At 45.5% G+C, this 11859-nt stretch overlaps 1 long non-coding RNA gene across 1 annotated transcript; it reads left to right on the plus strand.

Annotated features, from left to right (window-relative positions):
- The first annotated feature begins 225 nt into the window (after window positions 1-225).
- On the plus strand, window positions 226-10037 carry LOC146072238 (uncharacterized). The gene is made up of 3 exons (XR_014472999.1): window positions 226-319; window positions 2814-2917; window positions 9985-10037. It is a non-coding gene; the product is annotated as an uncharacterized LOC146072238 (long non-coding RNA).
- Window positions 10038-11859: the final 1822 nt, after the last annotated feature.

Below are 11859 nucleotides of genomic sequence, written 5' to 3' on the forward strand. Positions count from 1 at the left end.
ATGAGGTAATTTTTTTTTGCCCTTCATTTTAATTGGTGAATGAACATGATATTCTCATTTCACTTTCACAATAACATTCCTGTACTGGGTTTAAAAAAACACCACAATTCCGAATGTCAGGCAGGAGAATAACATAACGCCGGGTGGTAATGAAATGAAGTGTGTGGTGGAAAAAACATATTTCAGAGAAAGAATAAGAAGTAATAGCTGTTTTCTATTACAGGACAGCTGGAGTGAGCGGTCATTTCTGGTAATCGGCCCGCTCAGGGTATGGCCGAAGCTGCCCATTATCCGAAAAAACATGGAGGCGATGGCTGAGGTAATTCCCCCCACAGGGTTACACGTCTGCATCAAAGTAAAGAGCCTGTAAAAATGTTCTCGTTGTGCTGACGAGTCCGCCGACACGAGACGTCTATTTCCTCAGCTTATTAGCATCCAGCCCCAGTGCTAACGAAGCTTAGAGAGCCTGAAACACAACAGAAAGGAATTATGCAGTGAGCAATTTATATCAAAGTCAGAGTTTAATTGATACCAGCGGATTGTTAACGAGCTAGACAAATATAATGGGCATATTATACTGGATATCGGTGATGCGGCGTCAGATCTATTCCTTACTTTTTTTTTCAGGATCCCGCTTCTATCGCAGCATCTTTCCGTCTTTTCATACTTTGTGCCTTGGGCCTGTATTTCGGTTTCCTATCACTCGCCGCCAATTGTCAGTCTGTCGCCTTTCTAAAGATGACAATTTCCTGTCGCCGCCTGTAATCAAGTGCAGAGATTGTCAGCTTCTTCAGGCCTTTCAAATAAGCTTTTGTAATGACTCTTAGCAGGGATGCTCGTCTCATTTATCGTCAAAGAATCAATTAGCACACGCGTAGAAATAGAAAAAAATGTTCCGGCACGCCGGTTTTCTTGTCGACGAGCGGGTATACAGGAAAATTCAGAGATATATAGAATAATATAACACAGATATAAATATCATAAGTGAGATATACTGTAATAAAGACATGAAAACAATATTTTTTTTGATAGCTAATTAGCTAGTTGAAATCGGTGGCCTGCACCCGAACCGCAAGTACGTTCGAATATGGCCGTGTTTCTAGTAAATTGCGCATGTCTTACAACATGCTAGGCTGTGTGTATATATGTATATATATATATCTTATAGAAATTAAGAGTGATTTAGCGTTGTATACATTTCAGACTTTAGGTGGTTCCTCAGATCAACACAACGCAATATTTCCCCCCCATGACATCACCACCCCTCGCCGACTGGCCGCTGCGATACCAGCGCATATGTACTAACATATGCGGCTGACATCGCGGTGCGGTGACAGAGCCCCGTCACCTCATAGGTTTTGCGGCGTCCCTGGCATCTTCTCCTCCCCGCTGCAGCCGGAAGGACATCCCCGGCTGCAACATGCTGCTGGGGGAGGAGGAGCAGCAGGGAGGGGGGTGCGGACACCGGGCAGCAGACGGCGATAGAAGCCCATAGGGGATTTTACCGCATTTTCAGCTTAATACATCCCTCCCCTAGACTGATAAAATCTGACTTATTATCAGGTCTGCACTGTCTTCTGAGTAGGCCAATTTAAGTGGGGTCAGTGTGTGTATGTGTTTCCTCTTTTTCCATGTAAAAAAAGGAGCCCCCATTGTGAAAAAGTGGCCCCCATTGTGTATTTTTCATGTGGGCTCTACTGTGTGTGTGTGTGTGTGTGTTTTTCTGATGGGGCCAATATGTGTTTTATTTTTTCTATAGGGACCAATGCTTGTGTGTGTTTTTCCTGTGGGGCCAATGTATGCTTATTTTTCCTATCAGGGCCAATGTGTTATATCTTTTTTCCCTGTAGGGACCAATGTGTGCGTTGTTTTTCATATGGGAGGCAATGTTTGTGTTTTTTTTTTCCTGTGATGTCAACATGTGTTTTTTTTTTCTGTGTGGACCGATGTGTGTGCTTTTATTTCCTTGCTGTATGTGATTTACCGACACGTGAAATCATTTACTGCAGACACTGTTCAATTTTCCTCTAAAAGTTTAAACATAGAATTAAGAGCATTTTATTTGGGAAAATTGAGAAGCAATTCCCAATATCATACAGCGTTGGAAACTAACTATTTTCTAAACTGATATTTTCCCATTAAATTTTATTCTTGTTCCTCCGAGCCCAGACGCGCTTTGTTAACCATCTCCTTTTAAGAATAGAAAAAAGATTTGTGTTGCTTTTATAAATGGTTTAACATTACTGGGAGCAAATGGGAGCCGTATTACGCGGCGGCAGGTAAATGCCGGCCACCACAATGTTTAAGATACAGGACACGTCTTTACCTCTGTGTCCTCCGACAATCCATTTAGAAAGAAAAAAAAAGATTTCTAAGTGCCCTGAGCCCAGCAATTTTCTGCAATACACTTGCCGTATTATTAGTGTACTCTCAATTTAATGTAGTGCTTTCGAGCGTTCCAAACACAACTACAACACTATAGCCGGCCAACCCTTTCAGTGGAGAGTCAGCCTCAAGTGTCCATTCTGCTGACAGATGTCGGCACTTAGGAATCAGAATGAAAGAAGGAGAAAAAAAAAAACGGTTATCTCATTTTAGATCCACGGCCAAACACGCCTAAATGGCTCTATTAAAACACAGATCCTTCTTTTCCAGGAGAGAGAAAACAATTACGAGGGCCTCTGTTTAGACGACTATGAGACCAATCCGTTCTGCGCCTCGCGGGGAGTCTGTAGAGTCTAATGGGGAAAATAGAATTTGTCATTTAAAGGTAAAAAAATAAATAACCGTGTCTCTTCTCCCTCCTGCCGCAGGATCAATCTCTCTGCTTTGGACGCCGGCCAGATCACTACGTGCTCCCCGGCCGGTGTGTAGGCCTTTACCGCTGATCCTGAGTAATCTAGTGGAGCGATGCCAGGTGATTGTATTAAGGGGGAACCCTTTTTTTTCGGATATTAGTGGAAATTAAGAAACAGGGATATGGTGTTGACTCAATGAAGGTTGACGTACATTAGGCTGATCACTGAAAGTCGACAGGGCTTACGTCGTCACCTGAAATTGGTTGACATGGCTAACTTCGACAGTGTCGGATGGCCGACACGAGCATTAGGTCGACAATGGGAAGGATGACAGTCAAAAAGTTGACAGTTTTGTCCCGAATGTCGACAGAGGCGATATGGACACAGTCAAAATGTACATTATTATATTCTCCCACATGCCGTAGTGCATGGTAGGGCATGAATGTGTATCGGCAAATGTGGGCTAAAAAAAGGGATGTTGACATAATGCTTCTATCAACCTCCCAACCCTGTCGACCGTAGCCACGGTGACCTATTTCAGGTGTCGACCTACGGCCTGTTGACCTTCAGTGGTCGACCTACATTAAATTAACCTAGTGATCATATCCCAGAGACAGGATTTGGCCGACAGAAACAATCAACATTCATTAAGTTGACAACATAGTGTCAACAGTTATGATGTGGACACTGTTAAACTGATACTGTTACCTCTCAGAATGTGGACAGGTAAAATGTCAGCATTAGGTTTTAGGCTGCAGCAGTGGGATCCAGAGTTAGGCTGCGGGGAGGGGGCACAGGAGGTACGAACATTGCGGTGTAAATCCTGCCACACATCGGATCGATACTAATCGCCGGCCTATGCATACCTCCCAACTTTGAGGAACTGAAAATGTTGCAGGCGTGGCCTTGCCGGAAGTCACTACGCCCCCCCGAGGCCACGCCACCACTGTGGCGCCATAGGAGGTATGCCTGTGCACTCAAATATAATAGCTTATGTCCTGTCTTTTTACAATGGTATTAATATGCATCTTGTATTAAGATGCCATCAAGCGTTTATCACGTAGAATAATTACGTGCTGTATTAAAGGCTATTCCCTTATAGTGAAAGAGATTATCTGATTATTAAGCACTAACTTCTCCCTCAGTTGCTAGTAGCGGTATCTAAAAATACACCCAGCACAACACACTTTATGAATTACAAATACCCGGCCGTCTGTGACTGTCACACGCGAGGCCAGCAGCAGAGACGGCCTGTACTATGGGATAGCCCACATGTTATTACCATTGCAGTCAGGTCACTACTACACATCGCTTATACATGGTAGGCAATGATAAATGCTGCTAAGACAGAGGCCCTACCACAGCCGGAATCCAACAATTACCAAGAGGATAGGCTCAGAAAGGAAGAGGGCCGGAGAAGGCGTTGCTACTGATTTCACACCCACTAACCCTAGGCACTCGATGAGGTGGTAAAGAGTGGAATTGTACAGTGCACCCCCTGCTGGTAGTGTAGAGAGATTTTGGAATTTGGCGAAAAAATTTGGTGGATGCGCTCATCTGCAGCAGAAATGGCCATGGGTTAATTAGTTCAGTATGACCAAGTGTACAATACATAGTCCAGTCCTCAGTGATCAAGTGTACAATACATAGTACAGTCCTCAGTGACCAAGTGTACAATACATAGTCCAGTCCTCAGTGATCAAGTGTACAATACATAGTACAGTCCTCAGTGACCAAGTGTACAATACATAGTCCAGTCCTCAGTGACCAAGTGTATAATACATAGTCCAGTCCTCAGTGACCAAGTGTACAATACATAGTCCAGTCCTCAGTGACCAAGTGTACAATGCACAGTCCAGTCCCCGGTGATCAAGTGTACAATACATAGTCCAGTCCTCAGTGACCAAGTGTATAATACATAGTCCAGTCCTCAGTGACCAAGTGTGTAATACATAGTCCAATCCTCAGTGACCAAGTGTTCAATACATAGTCCAGTCCTCAGTGACCAAGTGTACAATACATAGTCCAGTCCTCAGTGACCAAGTGTTCAATACATAGTCCAGTCCTCAGTGACCAAGTGTACAATACATAGTCCAGTCCTCAGTGACCAAGTGTACAATACATAGTCCAGTCCTCAGGGACCAAGTGTACAATACATAGTCCAGTCCTCAGGGACCAAGTGTACAATACATAGCCCAGTCCCCGGTGACCAAGTGTACAATACATAGCCCAGTCCCCGGTGACCAAGTGTACAATACATAGCCCACTCCTCGGTGACCAAGTGTACAATACATAGCCCAGTCCCCGGTGACCAAGTGTACAATACATAGCCCAGTCCCCGGTGACCAAGTGTACAATACATAGTCCAGTCCTCGGTGACCAAGTGTACAATACATAGCCCAGTCCCCGGTGACCAAGTGTATAATACATAGTCCAGTCCTCAGTGACCAAGTGTACAATACATAGCCCAGTCCTCGGTGACCAAGTGTACAATACATAGCCCAGTCCTCGGTGACCAAGTGTACAATACATAGCCCAGTCCCCGGTGACCAAGTGTATAATACATAGTCCAGTCCTCGGTGACCAAGTGTACAATACATAATCCAGTCCTCAGTGACCAAGTGTACAATACATAGCCCAGTCCTCGGTGACCAAGTGTACAATACATAGTCCAGTCCTCGGTGACCAAGTGTACAATACATATCCCAGTCCTCGGTGACCAAGTGTACAATACATAGCCCAGTCCTCGGTGACCAAGTGTACAATACATAGCCCAGTCCTCAGTGACCAAGTGTACAATACATAGTCCAGTCCTCAGTGACCAAGTGTACAATACATAGCCCAGTCCTCGGTGACCAAGTGTACAATACATAGCCCAGTCCTCGGTGACCAAGTGTACAATACATAGTCCAGTCCTCGGTGACCAAGTGTACAATACATAGCCCAGTCCTGGGTGACCAAGTGTACAATATATAGTCCAGTCCTCGGTGACCAAGTGTACAATACATAGTCCAGTCCTCGGTGACCAAGTGTACAATACATAGCCCAGTCTTCGGTGACCGAGTGTACAATACATATCCCAGTCCTCGGTGACCAAGTGTACAATACATAGCCCAGTCCTCGGTGACCAAGTGTACAATACATAGTCCAGTCCTCGGTGACCAAGTGTACAATACATAGCCCAGTCCCCGGTGACCAAGTGTACAATACATAGCCCAGTCCCCGGTGACCAAGTGTACAATACATAGTCCAGTCCTCAGTGACCAAGTGTATAATACATTGTCCAGTCCTCAGTGACCAAGTGTACAATACATAGTCCAGTCCTCAGTGACCAAGTGTACAATACATAGTCCACTCCTCGGTGACCAAGTGTACAATACATAGTCCAGTCCTCAGGGACCAAGTGTACAATACATAGTCCAGTCCTCAGGGACCAAGTGTACAATACATAGCCCAGTCCTCAGCAGGCTGCCACTAGAAATTGTGGGGCCTAGGACAGATTTCTAGTCCGCGGCGCCCCCCCCCCTTCACTTACCACTGCCACCTGTGCCCCCCCCCCCCCCACACACACACACACACACTCTGCATACATAAATACAGTATTCTCTGTTGGGGTTGGCCTGCATGGAGCGCTAATGGCAGCTGCTTCTGCAGGAGGTCGGTGGCTCCCGGCCGGAGGGTGGTGATGTCCAGCTCCTCTGCTCCCAGAAGAGGAGGGAGCTGCTCAGGGGCCGAGACATACACAGGCTGCGGGCAGAGGGTGACTCGGGTGTGAGCTGGACTCTGGAGTGTCTCCCAAGTGACTTCTGGCACTGCGGCACCGCAACTCCCTGACTGCATCCGCCTCAGCAGAGGGGGGAGGGGAAGGGGGTGGGCAGAATTGGTTTATAATTAGTAATGTATGATTTATGATTAGTAACCCGGAAACTGCCCATATTGAGTAATAGTGAAGACATTTGGATTCACACTGTATCTAGATATTGGTGACAGTGGCTACAGGGAGGTGACAATGTAACAGTGACCAGGGTTTCCTAAAAATGTATTTGAATATTTGTATTAATATAGAACCTTTTTCTCAGAACCTCCTGTAGCATCTGTGTAGCAGGATGAATTGGCATACAGGACCTTGGGGGGGACCAGTGACAATGGGGTCTCTGTACTTAGCCTTGGTTGGTGTGAGATAAAGGGGCTGATTCACACCTGTGCGCTAGGCTCGAATGTTCGGACCCCCCCTGTTGACCATGTCAACCGATTGCATGTCAACCTTCTTCATTTTTACCTTTTCACCCTGTTGACCCATTGGACGTCAACCTTTTGGTGTCGACTTATTCACTGTCTGTCTGGACACTGTAAAGGTATTAACCCAAAACCATTTGGTGCCCCCCTTAAATTCTTAAGTAAAAAACCTGTATGGCGTATGTGTATATGTTATATGATACAACACCCCCAGTATAACTGTGTCAGCGATGTAACAGCTTCCGCGCCACTCGCTCACAATACCAATAACATGCGGGAAACAGAATTGTGTTACTAAAAACATCAGATTTTATTTATTGGCCCCTCAGATGGTGCTGGGGGCCCGCGGGTTTGTCAAATGGTGCTGGGGACCCTGACTTCTCCTATGATGCTGATGATGGGGAGACAATCATGGATCCCCACATTCGATATCGCGCACCTTCTGCTTTGTTTTTATGCGATACAATAATATCGAAAAGATAATAAAATCGATGATAAGCACCGCGAGTAACACACATAGCAAAATCCTTTTGGCGGAAGCACTGGCCTCTTCATTGTTGGTAGTAGAGGTGCTGACCTCCCCCACACTGGTGCCGGGAGCACTGGCCTCTTCCTTGGTGGTAGTAGGGGTGCTGGGTTCCCTCACACTGGTGCTGGGGGTGCTGGTCTCTCCCAAGGTCTCTCCGATGGTAATGATGGGAGTTCTTCCTTCTTCCAGTCTGGTGCTGGCTTCTGCCAGTGTAGCATTGTCCTTTTCCAGTCTGGCACTGGGGGCCTTTGTCTCAACCAGTAAGGCACTAATGGTGCTGGCCTCAATCAGTAAGGCACTGGGAAACGTGGCCTCTTCCAGTGTGGCACTGGGGGCGCTGGCCTCTTCCAGTGTGGTGCTGGGGGTGCTGGCCTCTTCCAGTCTGGCACTAGGGTCAATGGCCTCTCCCAGTCTGGCACTGGGGTCAATGGCCTCTCCCGGTGTGGCGCTGGGGGCGCTGGCCTCTTCCGGCACACTGAGCTCTCCTCCCAGTCTTGCGCTGAGGTCCTCATCCTCATTCAGCATGCTGCTGCTCTGCATTCTGGGCGCTGCTACTCTTGCGCTGAGGTCCTCATCGTCTTTCATGTAGCTGGAGATGTGGGTGATCTCCCCGATGTTACTTTCCACATTTATCCCTGGTGGTAATTCTGTATTCTATAATATAAAAGATAAAGAAGTATTAAGCAACGACACAGCTTTAAAGATACAAAAATAACATTGTGACTCACATATAACAAAACTGTGACCAAAAATGTCTATACTTACATTCAGATCCTCCATGTCAGGAATCTGGCCATACAGCAATGGCAAAAACGCAATAACTGAAATCCAAAGACAATAGATTAAATCAAATGTTATCCTAGCCCCGCCCCCCAGTAATCTCTGCATTATGTAGCAGTGGGTGTGGTTATGATGATGAGTCTCAGCCACCACACCCCCGTACCGCCCCCTCACCTACATCTACCACTATATACAAACATAGAACATATAACTGTACTCTCTAATCATTTACTAGTGTGCTCTCTGCATGACTACAGGGGAACACGCTGAGATTTGGGATATTATACACAGGGGTCTGGGATATTCTGGGACAAACTTCACAATGTATTTATCCCAGGAATAGGCGTCACCTATGTACAGAAACATGGCTAATCCCCCGGGATCTATCTGGTTACCTGACAAATATAATATAATGTTACTTATACCAGGTTGTTATACTCACAGTATACGATTCGTACACACACAGTCGCTGTCATTCTCATCCTCATCCTCTTCATAACAGCTCTGAGGCCTTTGCCTTGGGGGGGAGTTTATATAGCAACACCAAGAGCATTGTGACATCACAATTTTTTTTTTACATTTTACACCTCATACCTCTGTGATGTCACAATGATTCAGCCATCAGAGTATCTGACATCATGTCTGCAGGTGACAGATAAAATTAATAAATAAATAAAGACATTATTAATTTAAGGATGCTGGATCATCACATATACAGAAAATAAATGTAAATTTCTATGATGATGGAAATATCCACTCTATCCAATTGCCTATATATATATATATATATATATATATATATATATATATATATATATAAATACACACATATATATATATATATATATATATATATATATATATATAGCAATTGTAAGTTGGCGCCCCTGTTTGAACCCTCAATAATTGGTTCTATGGTAGCCTTTAGTTATATTGGTAGTAAATCAAAGTAAAGTCCAATACTTAATAAACATTTTTAAAAAAGCCTCTTTTAATCTTCTCATTCAATAAAGGTGCTTTTATCAGACCATAAAAATGTTGTGTTTCAGAAATTTTCAGACTAGCAAACAAACGTTTCCAACGCGTTTCGTCCCTGCAAGGGACTTCATCAGGGGTTTGCAGATGTTATTGACACAATTCTCGCGATTCTTTCGCGTAGGGTATATCCCAACAGGACGTCGACACACCAGATCCTCTATAGACTTTGAGGCGCACTTTAATTATGAAACTCCACTGTTAGGGAGTGTTTGGGGTCTTTTCTTTCCTGTCACAGATTTTTAGCCGTATAGTTTCACACAGACAGCGATCTGCACTAAAAATTGACACTGCTAGTGTAGAATTGAGGTCTCGGTTCAAACAATAATTTTCACTGTCCCTTTGGAGATGTGAGCTGGTGTGAGGCTCAGTGAAAGTGACACTATATATACACACACACACACACACACACACACACACACACACACACACACACACACACACACACACACATATTTAGACAAATGTGGAATCTATAAATATACATCCATATTGTAATACACAAAGTCCATGTCTTAATAGTATTTTCTTTATTAAAAAGTATTTTTTCTGTCTCAATAAACAGTTCTTCCCTGTACATTGTTTGACACAAACGTTCTGTCACAGGTCCACGTACTGCAATTCTACTGGACAAGGGGACCGATCTTCAATCAAGATAGGTAAGTATCAGTATGAACTAGGTGATTCATCGCGCCCTGTGCCCCCCCCCTACCGCAATTCACGGACCCCCTGCGCACTCCCCCCCCTCCCACGATTCACGCCCCCTCCCACGATTCACGTCAGCCCCGCACACCCCGCCCTCCCGCAATTCGCAACCCCCCCTCCCGCAATTCACGCCCCCTCCCACGCTTTGCGGACCCCCGCCCTCTCCCGCGATTCGCGGACACCTGCGCCCCCTCCCTCCCTTGATTCACGGCACCCCCCACGCCCCTCCCACAATTCACGGCACCCCTAAGCCCCTCTTTAGTCCCCCGTATACTCACACACCCCTATCACTACCCAGCTTCCTGCTTTCCTGAACTGTAACTTCCATCACTGGGGAGTCGCTGACGCTGTTTTGCCCACATGCCCCTATCATGCCTCATAGCCCAGCCTCCTGCTCTCATGTACCCTAACTCCCACCCAGTAGGAGGAGACACTGACTCAGGGCCACCATCCTGTACTGCCACGCTGGACCCTCACCCACTGGCAGAAGCTGCACAGTATCTCCCACCCTCCTCTTTAGTCCCCCTTATTCCCACACACCCCTATCACTACCCAGCTTCCTGCTCTCCTGAACCGTAACTTCCACCACTGGGGAGTCGCTGACGCTGTTTTGCCCACATGCCCCTATCATGCCTCATAGCCCAGCCTCCTGCTCTCATGTACCCTAACTCCCACCCAGTAGGAGGAGACACTGACTCAGGGCCACCATCCTGTACTCCTGTACTGCCACGCTGGACCCTCACCCACTGGCAGAAGCTGCACAGTATCTCCCACCCTCCTCTTTAGTCCCCCTTATGCCCACACACCCCTATCACTACCTAGCCTCCTGTTTTCCTGTGTCGTGACCTCCGCCAGAGGGGAGCCGCTGACTCAAAAACACCCTACTATACTATTGCACACACACACCTAAACAACATGCACACACAGCCCCCCCCCCCACACCCACAAATGTCACTGTACCATCCACACTATCAATGTACATCTTACTCTGTAACCGCTTAACAAACCACAAAACAAAACAATACACGCCCCCTTCCACATCATATGCTCTCTATTTAACACATTTCACCTATAACTCAAGTTGCAATACAGGCATCTTACATACAATTCTAACCATCTTTCTCATATACAAATGTTCACAAATTAAGGGGGCGCAGCCCCTTACGACGGTGTGAAGAGCGCCCGTAGGGCGTGATGAATCACCTAGTATATATATATTTCGCAACTTCTTTTACTACCTTGATGGGAACAATAATCACATTATGGGGATAAGCTGAAATTTAAATACAGCCATTGATATTACCCACAATATTGTCTGCCCCATCTGGTAAACTCAGGAGCCTAAAAACTCATAGGACAGCGCAGGAATATACTATAAAATAACCTGTACTGTACGTTACCTATGTTATCTACGTTTAGTGTTGTATGTCTGTATGTCCGAAAAAATCTCTATTTTAAAATAGTATATATTAAAAGCTAAATTTTATTTGTTTCGTAATAAATCACATTGACTAGTTAAAAGAGTACCCCCAAACAAAAGAGAGTACTTTTTCCTCTCCACTTTGGTACACTATATCTACTCTCAGGGGAGCACCGCCACGTCACTATCGACCCAACCAATGGGTGAATATTCAATACTATTGTGGTAATCACATAAATTTTGAACTACTGCATGTATTATTGTACATAATTCTGTGTCACTTGTGCTCAGGTTATATCCCCCAGATTCCCTCCCCATCCCTTTCTTTCCCCATACTAATAAATGCATAATGCTGC

Source organism: Crinia signifera, chromosome 4 (assembly GCF_055691185.1).
Source record: "Crinia signifera chromosome 4, ASM5569118v1, whole genome shotgun sequence".
Classification (NCBI taxonomy): domain Eukaryota; kingdom Metazoa; phylum Chordata; class Amphibia; order Anura; family Myobatrachidae; genus Crinia; species Crinia signifera.